Here is a 16,818-nt window from a genome sequence, read left to right as displayed (position 1 = left end):
AGTGGGAATCTGTCATGTTTCATACCTTATGTCTTGTTTATGACGAAATCTTATGTATTATGTCTTCTACTTAGTTCTTGTAGAGACTTGCTTGCATATCACTTAGCCTGCTTGGCTGCAGCCTGTTAGTGTATCATTCAACCTGTTTGTTGTGACTTGTACGTGTCACTCAGCTTTTTGGTTGCTTGTTTTTATGTCATTCAGCTTGTTTTTGCTGCGACTTACTTATGTCATTCAACTTGTTTTTGTTGTGACTTATTTGTGTCCTTCAGCTTGTCTTTGCTGCAACTTACTAATGTCAATCAACTTGTTCTGTTGCGACTTAATGCTTTATGCCTCATACTTATTTTTGTAAGGGCTTATTGTAGGAGTTTATAGGTAATACGCAGCGGAGAAACATGAATCATATTCATAAAGTACCTAATCCCAAGATAACATGCATAACACATAAGACACATAATCATACCTTTGAAGCGTGAATTCCACAAAGCTATTTGATAGGAAAAACAGGGAGAGAATATAGCCCCAAGCGTTGCTCCTCTACTTAGTCCACGAGATTCGAACGAGGGCCGTCCACAAATACTAGATTGGTCGAGTGATTAAGGAAAACCGTGATCACCACCTTTATGGACAACCGACCACCCCACGAACCGCCACCACCACGAAACACCATCGGCGCCGAGGAGGGGAAGAGAGCCGTGAGAGAAAGAGGAGTTTGAGAGGGTTAGGCTTCGTGTTTGCTAATTAGGGTTTTATTAAACTGATCATTGAAATTGCTTACACCAAACCCTAGGCACCTAGTCTATTTATAATCTTATTATAATTGGATTAGGGCACAAAGCCCAATATCCTCTTATTCCTCCCTATGGCCGACCACCTAGAGTGATGAGGCCCATGATGGGCCTGGTCCTCTAATGCTCGATCTAGGCCCTTTGTGTGACCTTATAGGATCCGTCCAATTGGGCTTTGGGCTATTTTACTAGTCCAAAGACCGTTAGTACCTCTAGCTATGATAAAATGACGACCTTAATGTCCGAACTTAATTATCTCCATAATTTGATCCATTTATATATCTAGTAATTGCACACGACGAAGACATAAATCCTTCAATCTCCCACTTGTCTGAGACAAGTGTGCAATATTCAAATTCCTTAAGTCAGTATGTGTCGATTTGATAATATGATTGCGTCACATGTCGAGATCATATTAATCTACAAATCGTTTCTTGAAATCTGAGTTAGAATTACAAAACCAAATGATTACTGAGTAATGCATTTGAACGCGGCCACGTATTTTCTAAATTCTCTCTCTTCAAGCGGCCATGACACATATCCTTATTCAATAGGTAGACTCAATCCAATCTTGTGGCAACAAGGCTCCTACTCAACTTTTGAAATAACCAGGAAACACCCTTTATAATCTCCAGTTACGGGTAGACGTTTGAGTGTACCACAGTCATAAGATCCATTGAATGAAATCAATGTTCCACTCATGTCAAAGGAATCCACTAATATATTCGGAAGTTCTATTCTTGAACTTCAAAGTAGGTCAATAGTTCGATCATGCATCATTCATGCATATCCAAGTGATTGACCGAGCATCACTATGCCCCTATAGCCCATGAAACTGCGCTATCCAATCAATCTTACATGCTAGTCCATTTATTGAAATCATTTATGTCCACTTTAATGATCTCGAACTAGGAACTTAAATAATATAAGAACTTTGTTCACCTATGGGGTTTCATTCACTAGGTCATCAACCTGATGAGCCCATCAATCCATAATTATTTTGGACATTTTATTTAATTCAAAAAACCATAATTAAATAAGAGAAATGAAATTTCTATTTTAAACATAATTCTGCAAATTGATGCATTTCTTATATAATATGTTTTCTCAAAACATACACAACTTAAATTACATAACCTGCTTCAATCCAAGACTTTAATATGACTCTCTGATATGTCTATTTTATATAGTGTTTTACCCCCGTCCCTTGGTCGGAATTGTTTTAATGCTTTACAACTGAATCATGAATCGAGCAGATGTGATCACTTGTAAAAGTATAGCAATATTGAATTGATGAATCGAGCAGATGTTAATTTGATATTAAAGGCTATTTTCAATAGGAACTTAGATCTAGTAAATTGCGAGAGCCTGTTAGATCTATGTTGATTAATAAATTGCGAGAGCCTGTTAATCATGTTATTTGTGCAATATTAATTATTGATTGTTATGTTTTATCCTGGAATATTAATTATTGGTGAACCTATGCCCTAGGTCTTTTATTTATTGATTTTCTCTATCTTTATTCTTCCCTACTTTTACTCTTAGTAGTTTAGCATTCCTTTGATTGCAAATTTGGTTACTTTAATTATTTAGATTATATTAATTAATTAGGAATAGGAAGACCAGTTTCCCTGTGGATTCGACCCTACTTTCCTATCTACTTTAGTTAGAGGATTTATGTATTACTTTTGATTTGGGGATACGACTTTACCCTGTCAAAATTTGGCGCCGTTGCCGGGGAGATGGTTTCTAGATCAGGTTACATTCCATTCGATACTGAAATCGAACGATCTTTCCATAGACAGAAGAATTTTTACAAGCAGATACGAGACTCTTCTGGAGGTAATCCACCTTCGGAAACCCCATCTGATTCTAGCGATTCGGATACTTTTTCAGAACCTGAATCAGAGATGACGAATCCACCTCCACAACCTCGCAAGCTCAGCGATTATTCACAGCCGTCGCTGACAGATTTTCCACACCTTACACCTACTCCGGCCCTTGATGGGGTACAATTTGAGATCAAGCCTCAATTTATCACGATGATAGAGAGGAAGCAATTCAGTGGAGCCAAGGATGAAGATCCTAATCTTCACATTGTAGATTTCTGTCAATATTGCAATACCATCAGGCATGCTGGGGTTACCCAGGACCAAATCAGGGAGATTCTCTTTCCCTTCTCTTTATGTGGAAAAGCTAAATTATGGTTTAATGGTTTGAATAGAACTTCACTTGGTATTACTAACTGGGAAACTCTTGCTCTGAATTTTTATAATAAATATTATCCTGCAGAGAGAACAGCTTTACCAAGGAGCGCTATTCAAAACTTTTCCCAAGAGCCAGATGAAGCTTTATATGAGGCTTGGGAAAGATTTAAGGATCTGCAGAGAGAATGCCCCCACCATAATCTGGCACAGTGGCAGTTGATCCAAGCTTTTTACAATGGACTTGGAAACTCATCTAGATCAATTCTAGATTCTGCAGCTAGTGGGATATTCATGAATCTTAATGTTGAACATGCAGGTCAAGTTATCGAAGACATGGCAATTCACAATTCCCAATATGGGAATCCGAGGGGGTTTGCTAACAAAGGGAAACATAATGTTAATTATGTATCCTTTTTGCAGGCTCAGTTAACATCTATTTGCCAAAAATTGGATAATCTTACTGCTAATCCTAACTCTGTCGCTAATGTTTCTGCTGTTAATTCTAATGAAGCTTTTTGTTAAAGTTGTGGAATTATAGGACATTGGGAACAAGATTGTAGGAGTTCCATGGAGCAAGTTAATGCCTTCCAAACTTATAGGAAAAATAACCCATACTCTAACACCTATAATCCTGGGTATCGGGATCATCCATACCTTTCCTATCGGAGTACCAATGTACAAAACCCTCCACCCCCATAACAACCCCAACAGGCACCACCACCACAGCAGAAATATTATCATCCCAATTCTGGCCAGCAATCCCAACCACAAACTCCTCCACCTACTGATCCTGCTTTGTCAGAAATAAAAACGATGTTAGGAAATATGCAAAAACATGTGGAGAGTAGAGTGTTGGGGTTTGGTGAGTCCGACTCACCGCGGAAACAAACCCAAAACCAAGACCGCACTCGCAATAAATAAAACCATAAACATAATTAAATTAATCACAAGATTAAGATAAGCTAATTACCCTTGACGCGTGCTTCGCTCCAAATGAGCTCTTACTTGAAAGCTTCAAGTCCCGCTCGCACGGAGACCTCCAACGAAGTCCACCCGCACCAACAAAACCGACTAGGTCCAATGTCTTGGAGTTAGCAAGACCCGACCAACAAAACCCGAGTAATAATATTGAGTTCAAAGGTTTTCACTAATTGTGATGCCTTTTCCAACTCTTACTCAAGCATATTTCCCAATGCCCATACTTGGGTATTTATAGGAAATGATGGGAGTATCATTTACTCTCCCATCAATGTGGGATAGTATGATTTTTCCATTTTATTTTAAAGCTAAAATAAAATCAATAATCAAGCTAGTAATAAATCAACAAGTGGCAAGCTCATGTGAGTGGTTAGGTGAGGACCATTTGGAGAAGGGGGGGGGGACCAAACTTGCTTCCCACTCCCTCTCCCATAACCGGCCACCTCACTCCCCACACACTCAAGGACCACAAGCCACATGGCACCCACCCTTGGGCACCAAGGCAGCCAAGGTGGGCTGCCATGTGCTGCTGTCCGTGGCAGCCACGCCCAGCAAGCCCAGCAAGCCCAGCACTTGCATGCGGGCTGCTGCTGCTGCTGGCCAGCACGCCCAGCATGCTTGTGCGGGCTGCTGCTGCTGGCCTTGTGCCTTGGCCAGCGCTGCTAGGCAGCAAGCAATGGCCTAGCCATGCTGCTGCTAGCTGTTGCGGGCTGGCGCGCCTAGCGTGCTAGCTCCAGCAGCTTGTTGCGGCATGGCTTGCTAGCCATTGCGCGCACAAGGCTGCGCCTAGCATGCTAGCACGCACTAGGCTGCGCCTAGCCTTGCGATGCTAGCATGAGTGCGCTAGCACGCACCAGCCAGCCTAGGCTCGGCTTGGTGCGCATGCTAGCCACCATGCTAGGCCATACGCCCTTAGCACTCGGTTTGCTAGGGCATTCCGATGCTAGGGGTATTTTGGTCTATTGTTGATTTATTACTATTTCTCGTCTCGTCTTTCACTATTTTTCGACTCGACTTCCGACGCTCGGTTTCGACGCTCTAAGCTCGAATTTCCGACGTCTAAATAAATATTACTCGGTCGACTCATTAATTCCTTCCGAATTAATTCGTCGTTTCGGTTTGTTAAATGCTTGGGTGTGACCCGAAGGGTTCAGTCAAGATTAAGCTGTAACATTAATTATCCATTAATATTACTGATCGGAAGCGGCCTCCACCCAGGCATTCCGATCACTTGACCTTACTGAATATATTAGCTTTCTAATAATTCTGAACCCGCTAACGGAATAGTACACTTGTTCGAAGGACACCATTCCTTTCAATCTCCCACTTGTCCTTCCGGACAAGTGCTCATTTTGTGTACAGCCCTTTCCTATGTCGCTTAATGTCTCTTCATGAACTATAAGGTAAGATTTATTTTGTCATCCTTATTACGTCCAGAAGTGTTTCCCGATTCCGAGTCCGACTGTCAATAAACAGATGATTTCTAAAATCCATCCGAGCACGGCCATGCATTTTACAGTCTCGCTCTACGAGAGGCCTTGAATACAACAAAGACATCTTCCCTATTTTACTAGGGGGACATTCCCAGTCTTGTAATGTAGCTCCTCTTACTGAGAGGACCTAGCCGCCCGAGTGTTGCCGTTATAATCCCCTATTACGGCAGACGTTTGACAACATCAAAGCGAACTAGTACTCAAACAAGAGAACTCACAGTACTCATGGTCGAGGAAATAGGTTCTGATAGCCATAATGAGAAGTATACTTATGACAAATTTTTAATTTCTTAAAGTATTCTCATAGGTCGATCCAGTATGGTTCTAAACCAATACCTGTGCAAATGATTTAAGACAATCATGTCCTCGTAGCACATGAAACGGTGCTATAAATCAGACTACACACTAATCTCAATTGGTCATTAATCGTCCATCGTTTAAATGACCTTGATTAGGGATAATTTTCGATTATAATATTCAATGTTCACTTAATAGGTGTTTCCTTACCAAGACTGGTCTTGATACCCTATTTTGAATATTCTCAGAATCGAATGGACTCATTATTTAATCCTAAACCACAATTAAATAGCATAACGGAGTAATAAAATGTTGCATGAAATTTTATATTACTCCAAAACATGAATGGTTTTCCTTAGTGTCTTACATTAACTTTTCTCAAAATTAACTAAAACACTAAACAAGGAAATCAAAGCCAGTCTCCTACATGCTTGATTCCCATTGCCTCAACGTGCTTGTTGTGCTTCACTTGAGGCAAAGGTTTAGTAAGTGGATCGGCTACATTGTCATCCGTTCCAACTTTGCAAATTCTGATTTCACCCTCTGATTTCCATTCTCGAATCATGTGAAATCGCCGCTTGACATGTTTGACCTTCTGATGTTCTCTAGGCTCTCTGGCCTGAGCAATAGCTCCATTGTTGTCACAATAGAGGGCTATTGGACCCTTTATAGAGGGTACAACATCAAGTTCGCCAACGAACTTACGAATCCAAACAGCCTCCTTAGCTGCTTCAGCAGCTGCCAAGTATTCGGCTTCAGTTGTAGAATCTGCAGTTGTACTCTGCTTTGCGCTCTTCCAACTAAACGCCCCTCCATTTAGACAGAACACATATCCAGATTGCGATTTGAAATCGTCTCTGTCTGTCTGGAAGCTTGCGTCGGTATAACCTTCCACAACCAAATCCTTTGTACCACCATACACCAGGAATTTATCCTTGTTCCTTTTCAGGTACTTTAGGATTTTTTTGGCCGCAGTCCAATGCGCCTCTCCTGGGTCTGATTGGTAACGGCTCGTAGCACTCAAGGCATACGACACATCTGGCCTAGTACATATCATGGCATACATGATAGATCCAATAAGCGAAGCATATGGAATCTGATTCATTCTTACCCGCTCATCAGGTGTCTGTGGACACTGCTTCTTGCTTAGGGTTATGCCATGTGACATTGGCAGGTGACCTCTTTTGGCCTCCTCCATGCCAAATCGAGCAAGTACCTTATCAATATAAGTACTTTGACTCAATCCAATCATCCTTTTCGATCTATCCCTATAGATCTTGATGCCTAGTATGTACTGAGCCTCTCCCAAGTCTTTCATTGAGAAGCACTTTCCAAGCCAGGCCTTTACAGACTCTAACAACGGAATGCTGTTTCCAATGAGCAATATGTCATCGACATATAAGACTAGGAAGGCGATGTCACTCCCACTGACCTTCTTGTAAACACAAGATTCATCTGGATTCTTGATAAAACCAAACTTACTGATGGCTTCATCGAAACGCAGATTCCAACTTCTGCTTGCTTGCTTTAATCCATAAATGGACTTCTTAAGCTTACAAACCTTCCCAGCATTGTTTTGGTCGACAAAACCTTCAGGCTGTGTCATATACACAGTTTCTTCCAAATAACCATTAAGGAAGGCGGTTTTGACGTCCATCTGCCATATTTCAAAGTCGTAATATGCAGAAATCGCTAGGAGGATCCGAACGGATTTAAGCATTGCAACTGGTGAAAAGGTTTCATCGTAATCAATACCATGAACTTGTCTGTAACCTTTTGCCACCAATCTAGCTTTGTAAATGAATACATTTCCATCTTTGTCGGTTTTCATCTTGAAAATCCACTTACATCCGATCGGTGTATAACCTTCGGGTAAGTCAACCAAGTCCCAGACTTGATTATCAAACATGGAATCCATTTCAGATCTCATGGCCTCTTGCCATTTAGCAGAGTCGGTGCTTGCCATCGCTTGCTTGTAGGTTGCCGGTTCATCTCCATCCATAATCAGGATGTCCTGATTCTCGGTTAATACTAAACCAAGATATCTATCAGGTTGAGATCTCGGCCTCAGAGACCTACGTAGGGTAATGGATTGAGCATTTGCATTGTCGGTTCGACTTTGCACATTTTTATCATTTTGACCTGCGTCAACAGATGCTGTTTGAGCACTTTGACTGTCATTATGATTTTGTTGCTCATCCTCACGAACTTCGTCGAGTTCGATTTTCCTCCCACTTGTCATTTTGGAAAGGTGCTCCTTCTCCAAAAAGACACCATCGCGAGCAACAAACACTTTGTTCTCCGATTTGTTGTAGAAGTAATACCCTTTGGTTTCTTTTGGGTAGCCCACAAAGTAAACCTTGTCAGATTTGGGATGAAGTTTGTCAGAGACCAATTTCTTGACATATGCTTCGCATCCCCATATCTTTAGAAAAGATAACCTAGGAGGTTTCTTCGTCCATAATTCATATGAAGTCTTTTCTACAGCTTTTGATGGAGCACGGTTCAGTGTTAGTGCCGCAGTTAGAAGTGCGTGTCCCCAGAAAGAGATAGGAAGATCACTAAGACCCATTGTTGATCGTACCATGTCTAACAAGGTCCGATTTCTCCTTTCGGATACTCCGTTCCATTGTGGAGTTCCTGGAGGTGTCAATTCTGAAAGTATACCCTTTTCTTTCAGATGGTCATCGAATTCTTGGCTCAAGTATTCACCACCTCGATCCGATCGAAGGGCTTTGATTTTCTTGCCAAGCTGATTTTCAACTTCACTCTGAAATTCTTTGAACTTTTCAAATGATTCAGATTTGTGCGACATGAGGTAGACATAGCCATATCTACTATAGTCGTCTGTGAAAGTGATGAAATATCGATGTCCATTTCTTGTGGTTGAGCTCATTGGTCCACATACATCGGTATGTATAAGACCCAATAAGTCACTTGCCCTTTCTCCCAACTTGGAGAATGGCTGTTTAATCATCTTGCCTAATAGACATCCTTCGCAATTTTCAAACGATTCTAAATCGAAAGAGTCAAGAACACCTTCTTGTAGAAGTTTCTTGATGCGTTTGATGTTAATGTGGCCAAGACGACAATGCCACAAGTAAGTCTGATTTGACGCCATGGTCTTAGCTCTTTTGGTATCATTATAAACATTATAAACTTGTTTGTCTAAAGAAAGCACATAAAGACCATTTTCAGAATGTGCAATACCATATAAAACATTATCGAGATAAAATGAACATTCTTTGTTCTTTACTCGAAATTCAAAACCTTTGGCGTCCAACGCCGAAATTGAAATAATGTTTTTGGTAATGTTAGGAACATAATAAACATTATCGAGTTCCAAAACTAGCCCAGTGGGCAAAGACAAACTGAGAGTTCCTACGGATACGGCACCAATTCTGGCTCCATTGCCGACCCGGAGTTCAATCTCTCCCTTCTCTAGCCTTCTAGCGTTCCTTAGTCCCTGAGAATTGGAACAAAGGTGTGAGCCACATCCGGTATCTAATACCCATGATGTTAAGCTAGTGAAGTTAAAGTCTATAACGAATATACCTGATTCAGAAGCAACGGTTCCGTTCTTCTTATCTTCCTTGAACTTGAGGCAATCTCTCTTCCAATGTCCCTTCTTCTTACAGTAGAAACATTCGGAATCAGATTTAGAAGACGCTACCCTCTTATCCTTGGTAGCTTTAGACTTAGGCGGAAAAGTTTTCTTTTTACCTTTCCCCTTAAAGCCTTTCTTCTTCTTGCCCGAAAAATTGAACGGCTTGCCCTTTTTAATCATGAGCATATCATGCTTTCCCTCATCCTTGAGCGTTTGCTCAGCTTGCTTCAACATACCATGAAGCTCGGTGAGGGTTTTCTCCATGCTGTGCATATTATAGTTCATCTTGAACTGATCATAGCCTTTGTGCAGCGAGTGGAGAATGATGTCAATTGCCATCTCGGTTGAATACCCCGCATCAAGCCTTCCCATGTTTTCAAACAATCCAATCATTTTGAGTACATGTGGGCTGACTGGCTCTCCTTTCTTGAGCTTGCTCTCAAGGATCTGCTTGTGGGTTTCAAACCTTTCAGTTCGGGCCTGCTCTTGGAACATATTCTGCAATTCAGAAATGATCTCAAAAGCCGTCTCCTTTTCAAAGAAAGTCTTTTGAAGTTCAGGAGACATTGTGGCCAACATGATACATTTGACATCTCAATTGGCACTTTGCCATCGATTTAGGGCAGCTTGAGTCACCTCCTCATTGGGAGTCTCGGGCATTTCCTCATCAAGGACATATTCCTTTTGCTCTTGCATGAGAACAATTCGCAAATTCCTTTGCCAATCAAGAAAATTTGGCCCACTCAGTTTCTCCTTGTCGAGAATTGAGCGTAACGAGAATTGGTTGTTTGAGTTATTTGAAGACATGATTCTACAATTGAAAGAATTTAAAATGAATAACCATTCATTATACTTAAATAAGATTGAAATCATGCATTTTAATCAAACTTATTTAAAACGTCTTATTCACACATTAAAGATTGTCCCCAATTTTGGTGAGAATAAGTCGATTCCAAGATCCAAAGAAACAAAGAGTGGTTAAGCATGCTTTGGCTTGTCTTAACACTCAATCTCCTAAGGTAAGCAACGCTTTGCTAATGGCTCCAAGCCACTCTTGGTTGAATAAATCGTCGCATCCAATGCTCTCTAAACAATTTATTCACTTTGCCACGACATGTTAGGACTCCATCACTCATATCGTTGAGTATAACCAAAACCACTTGCATACCTAGTATGCCTTACGTTCCTTGGAGAAGTAGTGATGCCTCGCTTTGGCGTAGCCCATCACTACCCTCGTTCGGTTGGTAAGTGTGTTTTGGAATGGCAAGTTTTACTCAATTTTAAGGGACCTAGGGTTTCTATGTTGGTTGATTTAAGTGAACTTAATTAATCATCTCAACATTCGAAATCCTAACCATGCATCTAACATATAATTCAAATATATAAACATAAATATATATATCGAAAACATAAATAGAGATGCATTTGGCAACTAGCATGACCCCTTGAGATCTTCAAGTCTTCAAAAGGTCTTCTTTTGCAACTTCATGGCTTCGTCTTCTAAGAACTCCGTCTTCAAGACTTGACCAAATAATGTAATTGCTAGTTACTACGATTAGGACTAATCTAAAAATTAAGGTACAAAAATACTCAACGGTTCGCAGACCGTATTTAGATTTACAAAAATACATCACGGATCACAGTCCGTATTTTCTATCCTAATCGGGCCCCACTAGTTGCCATTTCATAAAACCTGTGAGAGAGTTTTACATTCCATTCATCCATTCACTATCTGTGAATGGCCCATGCATTTTACAACGATCAAACAAGTAACAATGCATAAAACCGCGCGGGAACTAGTAATTAATCTAGGTGGTTAATTCAATTAACTCGCCTAATTAAACTAGTCAAAGTTGTTTTAACCGGTTATGGTAATAACTAAGAGACGCTCCCACTAAATTCCGCATCTAATCTTAACTAATCCAATTAATTAAGTCGGTGAACCCAAATATTTGTCAAAATTAATTTTGCAAATGTCGCTCAAAAACCCGAGGCCTAGCCTCCAAAATTTTAATTAAATAAACAAAATAATTAAAATAATTAAAACGACAATCTAAGCAAAATTACGTATTCCATAATGTCTAAGTGCCTAGCACTAAGACTTGGAACCCAAAATTGCCCTTATTTACATATTAAGCAATGCTAAAATTAACTTTAAAATAGCATCGCCTTAATAACCCGGGGTTATTGTGCCAATTATGGGATCGTACGTACCGTACAACAAGCTCGTAATATACCCATTCGCACCCCCGCAACACCAAGCATGCCCATGGGCTGCTTGTGCTCGCACACGCCACGCCCAGCCAAGCCAAGTGTAGCAGCACGCACGGCGCGCACAGCACTATGCTGCTGCTGCGCCATGCTGCTGCTTGTTGCTGGCTGGTGCGGTAAGTGGCTGGCAGCGAGCAGCAGCCCACGCCCTTCCTCGCACACACAGTCGCACAGCACCACGCACCTAAGCACGAAGCACCCAGCAGCCTCGGCAGCCACATATGGGTTGCGTGAGCAGCCCAGCTGGCCGAGAGCTAGCTCGGGGCTCTTAGGCTTCGTGTTGCGTGCTAATGCTTCGAAAATTATCGAATTTTATGTGTGACATTATAAATCAATTCTAAATTAATTTTAGAATCAATTTTGAGAAAAAATGAAAAATAACAAGTCCAACTTAAATAATTCATCCAAAGCAACTAACCAAATTTATTACCAAGAATCATTCTTTAATAAAATTGGTTTAACTTGGTGTAACAAAATAAATTAGGGCATTTCTCACTATTAATTTAATCACTTTAAATTAATCTTGAGATTTTGACAAAATAAAAGGGAGTTGGAAAAATGAACATAAGTTCAATAAAGACTCCAACTTTAATACTTGTGACTTCATGAAAAATTATATCTTCCAATATGAAGATAAACCAATTTCTATCACAAGTTTTAAACTTTATGATTCCAATCAACTAAAAAATGATTAAATCAACAAAGTTTAACCAAAATTCATGGAATTTAGTAACTTAAAGTTTCAATCACTTATCATAAGTAAAGATTGAATCTTTAATACTTGGAAGCATCAAAGAACAACTATTTCACACTCAATGCAATTAATTTGCAATTATGTGAAAAATAAAACCAAACTTTCAAGCACCAATTACTACCAAGTAATCATGCTTAAAGTGGTCTAAAAATTGCATATAAAATAAGGAAAGAACCATTTACATAACCACCATAAATATGCAATCAATTTTCAAGGTTAGAAAGACTTAAAATTTTTCGTCAAAACGAAAAATCCCTCGAAAAATGCATTTCTGGTCGTTTTCTGGCTAAAAACCGAGCCCTAGGAGGGTAAAACCATTTCCAGAACACCTTTTCCACCCAAAATTCACTATTTTTGGGTCGAAATCTGGGTTCGGGGCTGAAGATAGCTCTAAAACGAGGTAAAATTTGAAAAACGAGTTACTAATATAATTAGCAACTTAAAACCAGAAAAAATGAGCCATAATAACACCTTGAAAATATTATGATTTTAAAATAAACGAGCGAGGCTCCGATACCGCTGTTGGGGTTTGGTGAGTCCGACTCACCGCGGAAACAGACCCAAAACCAAGACCGCACTCGCAATAAATAAAACCATAAACATAATTAAATTAATCACAGGATTAAGATAAGCTAATTACCCTTGACGCGTGCTTCGCTCCAAATGAGCTCTTACTTGAAAGCTTCAAGTCCCGCTCGCACGGAGACCTCCAACGAAGTCCACCCGCACCAACAAAACCGACTAGGTCCAATGTCTTGGAGTTAGCAAGACCCGACCAACAAAACCCGAGTAATAATATTGAGTTCAAAGGTTTTCACTAATTGTGATGCCTTTTCCAACTCTTACTCAAGCATCTTTCCCAATGCCCATACTTGGGTATTTATAGGAAATGATGGGAGTATCATTTACTCTCCCATCAATGTGGGATAGTATGATTTTTCCATTTTATTTTAAAGCTAAAATAAAATCAATAATCAAGCTAGTAATAAATCAACAAGTGGCAAGCTCATGTGAGTGGTTAGGTGAGGACCATTTGGAGAAGGGGGGGGGGACCAAACTTGCTCCCCACTCCCTCTCCCATAACCGGCCACCTCACTCCCCACACACTCAAGGACCACAAGCCACATGGCACCCACCCTTGGACACCAAGGCAGCCAAGGTGGGCTGCCATGTGCTGTTGTCCGTGGCAGCCACGCCCAGCAAGCCCAGCAAGCCCAGCACTTGCATGCGGGCTGCTGCTGCTGCTGGCCAGCACGCCCAGCATGCTTGTGCGGGCTGCTGCTGCTGGCCTTGTCCCTTGGCCAGCGCTGCTAGGCAGCAAGCAATGGCCTAGCCATGCTGCTGCTAGCTGTTGCGGGCTGGCGCGCCTAGCGTGCTAGCTCCAGCAGCTTGTTGCGGCATGGCTTGCTAGCCATTGCGCGCACAAGGCTGCGCCTAGCATGCTAGCACGCACTAGGCTGCGCCTAGCCTTGCGATGCTAGCATGAGTGCGCTAGCACGCACCAGCCAGCCTAGGCTCGGCTTGGTGCGCATGCTAGCCACCATGCTAGGCCATACGCCCTTAGCACTCGGTTTGCTAGGGCATTCCGATGCTAGGGGTATTTTGGTCTATTGTTGATTTATTACTATTTCTCGTCTCGTCTTTCACTATTTTTCGACTCGACTTCCGACGCTCGGTTTCGACGCTCTAAGCTCGAATTTCCGACGTCTAAATAAATATTACTCGGTCGACTCATTAATTCCTTCCGAATTAATTCGTCGTTTCGGTTTGTTGAATGCTTGGGTGTGACCCGAAGGGTTCAGTCAAGATTAAGCTGTAACATTAATTATCCATTAATATTACTGATCGGAAGCGGCCTCCACCCAGGCATTCCGATCACTTGACCTTACTGAATATATTAGCTTTCTAATAATTCTGAACCCGCTAACGGAATAGTACACTTGTTCGAAGGACACCATTCCTTTCATAGAGATGCTCAGATTGATTCAATTTTAGCTCATAATAAAATCATGGATAATAAAATTGCGCAGATTTCCTCTACTCTGCAAGCCCGCCAACAGGGAACCCTACCATCGCAGCCGACCAGGCCTACAGATCAAGCGTTTGCAATTACCCTGAGGAGCGGTTGACATTATGATGGGCCTCCTATGCCCATAGATGATGAACCTGTTTTAATAAAAAATGCTTATCTTGATTCTGTTAAACCAAACAATGTTGCTATTAGCCCTGCAGGGCTACAGGGTAATACTAATATTTCTGATAATACATTGTAGGGTAAAACTCCGGGGAAGGTTGTAACTCAAGAAAAGAGTATTGATGTTAAAAAACAAACTATCAAACTACCATTCCCCAATCGTCATTTGAAGACCAAATTGGATACGCAGTTTGGTAAGTTCCTGGAGGTGGTGAAAGATTTGCAGGTAAAGATCCCTTTCACAGAATTAATTACACAGATTCCTGCGTATGCAAAATTTATGAGAGAAATATTGACTAGAAAAAGATCTATTAGTGAGGTAGAGACAGTCGCTTTCACTGCAGAATGTAGTGTCGTACTACAAAATAAATCTCCACCTAAACTAAAAGATCCGGGTAGTTTTTCTATCCCTTGTCATATTGGCAATTTTTTGATTGATAATACACTGTGTGATTTGGGTGCTAGTGTTAGTGTCATGCCATTGTCTATGTGTTCTAAGTTAAATATGGGTAAATTAAAAACTACCAATATTACTCTGCAAATGGCCGACCGTTCTCTTAAATACCCCCTAGGTGTTTTAGAGGATGTTCCTGTTAGTGTAGGTAAATTTTATATACCTGTTGATTTTGTAGTTCTTGATATGGCTGAGGATTTACAAACTCCAATTATTTTGGGTAGACCATTCCTTAATACTGCTGGAGCAATTATAGATGTGAAATGTGGTAAACTGACACTATCAGTGGGGGATGATAAAATTATTTTTAATTTGAATAACACCCCTAAAAGCCCCATGACAGAGGAAAAGTGTTTCAGAATAGATGTGGTTGATCATCATTCTAATAAGCTCCAAGCCCTTGTTAAGGATCCATAGGAGGCGGTATCTTGTGTTGCATCTTCTATAGGAGAAACAAACAGATGGCAAGAGGAAGTTGATGCAATAGGAAGAGCCCTTTACTGTGAAGGTCTAGGGTTCGACGATGAGAAAGTAGAGATAAATGAGCAAGCTGCAAAAACGGAGCCTACAGTGAAAATCCCACCGGATCGAGTTGCAATTGCTCAATCAAGTGGAAGACCGAGGAAACCAAAAGCCAAAAAGAGTTCCCTTGCGAGCATTAATGAGGAACCACTAGTTCAAGCCAAGGAGGATCCACCCGATAGGGTGAGTTGGCGTCCTACCGGTCGTGTCAGGAAGCGAAGTTGTGGTCTAAAGATTGCCCAACCGGGTGAGGAACCACCCGACCAGGCGATAGGCCAAGAGTTTTATTTTCTCGAGTTGTGGTAAGAGGGTCGTGCGGGACCTACATAAACCAGCGCTTTACGGGAGGCAACCCGTATGTTTTTCTATTAGTTTTAGTCTTCTTTTTATTTTTCTTTTTCTTATGAGAGGAGAGGGGAGAGAATTTAATGAGTTTTATGAGTTTTTGTACAAATTCGAAGGAAAAGAGTTAGTCAATCTTGGAGTAAAAAGAGAAGAACATTTTCATGCTCGCATTGTTGTAGCGCGCCCGACCGGGCGAGGCCCCGCCCAACCGGGCGCGAGAGCTTAGTATAAAAGGTACTAATTTTAGTCCGACCAGGCGAGCATCCGCCCGACCGGGCGCGAGGATTGACGATTACGGTGATTTTTATCGCCCGACCGGGCGCGAGAGTAAGATATCTTACGAGGTTGCATCGCCCGACCGGGCGAGATGGCGCCCGACCGAGCGCGAGAAAAGGAAAATTACAAAATGTCAGATCGCCCGACCGGGCGGTGTGGCGCCCGACCGGGCGCGAGAAGTTGAAAATAGAAATTGTCAGATCGCCCGACCAGGCGCGAGCTCGTACGCACCTTTTCTTTCTTCTTCTTCCTCTTTCTTTCATTCCTCATCTCTTTCCTCCATTGTTTCTCTCTCTAAAAACTCACTTTTCTCTAACTTCTCTCTAAGATCTCTCCTCCATTTCTCACCCAAATTCAAAAAAATTTACATAATCTTACTCCTCTCTTCATCCTCTACATTCCTATACAAAAAATTCTTAATTCCCAACAAATTTTTTCCAAACCCATATTTTCTAATGGCATCAAAGAGGGCAAGATCATTACTTGGGAGGAATTGCATTCCTATACAAAAAATTCTTAATTCCCAACAAACTTCCACAGTGGCCAACCATTCGAATTGCATCCCTTGAGCAAAAGAAACGGCTCGAAAAGCTCTATGAGCGTGAGGTAATCCCTTCACGGTGGTTACA

Source organism: Chenopodium album, chromosome 17 (genome assembly GCF_948465745.1).
Source record: "Chenopodium album chromosome 17, dcCheAlbu1.1, whole genome shotgun sequence".
Classification (NCBI taxonomy): domain Eukaryota; kingdom Viridiplantae; phylum Streptophyta; class Magnoliopsida; order Caryophyllales; family Amaranthaceae; genus Chenopodium; species Chenopodium album.
Note: the sequence above shows the minus strand (reverse complement) of the source record.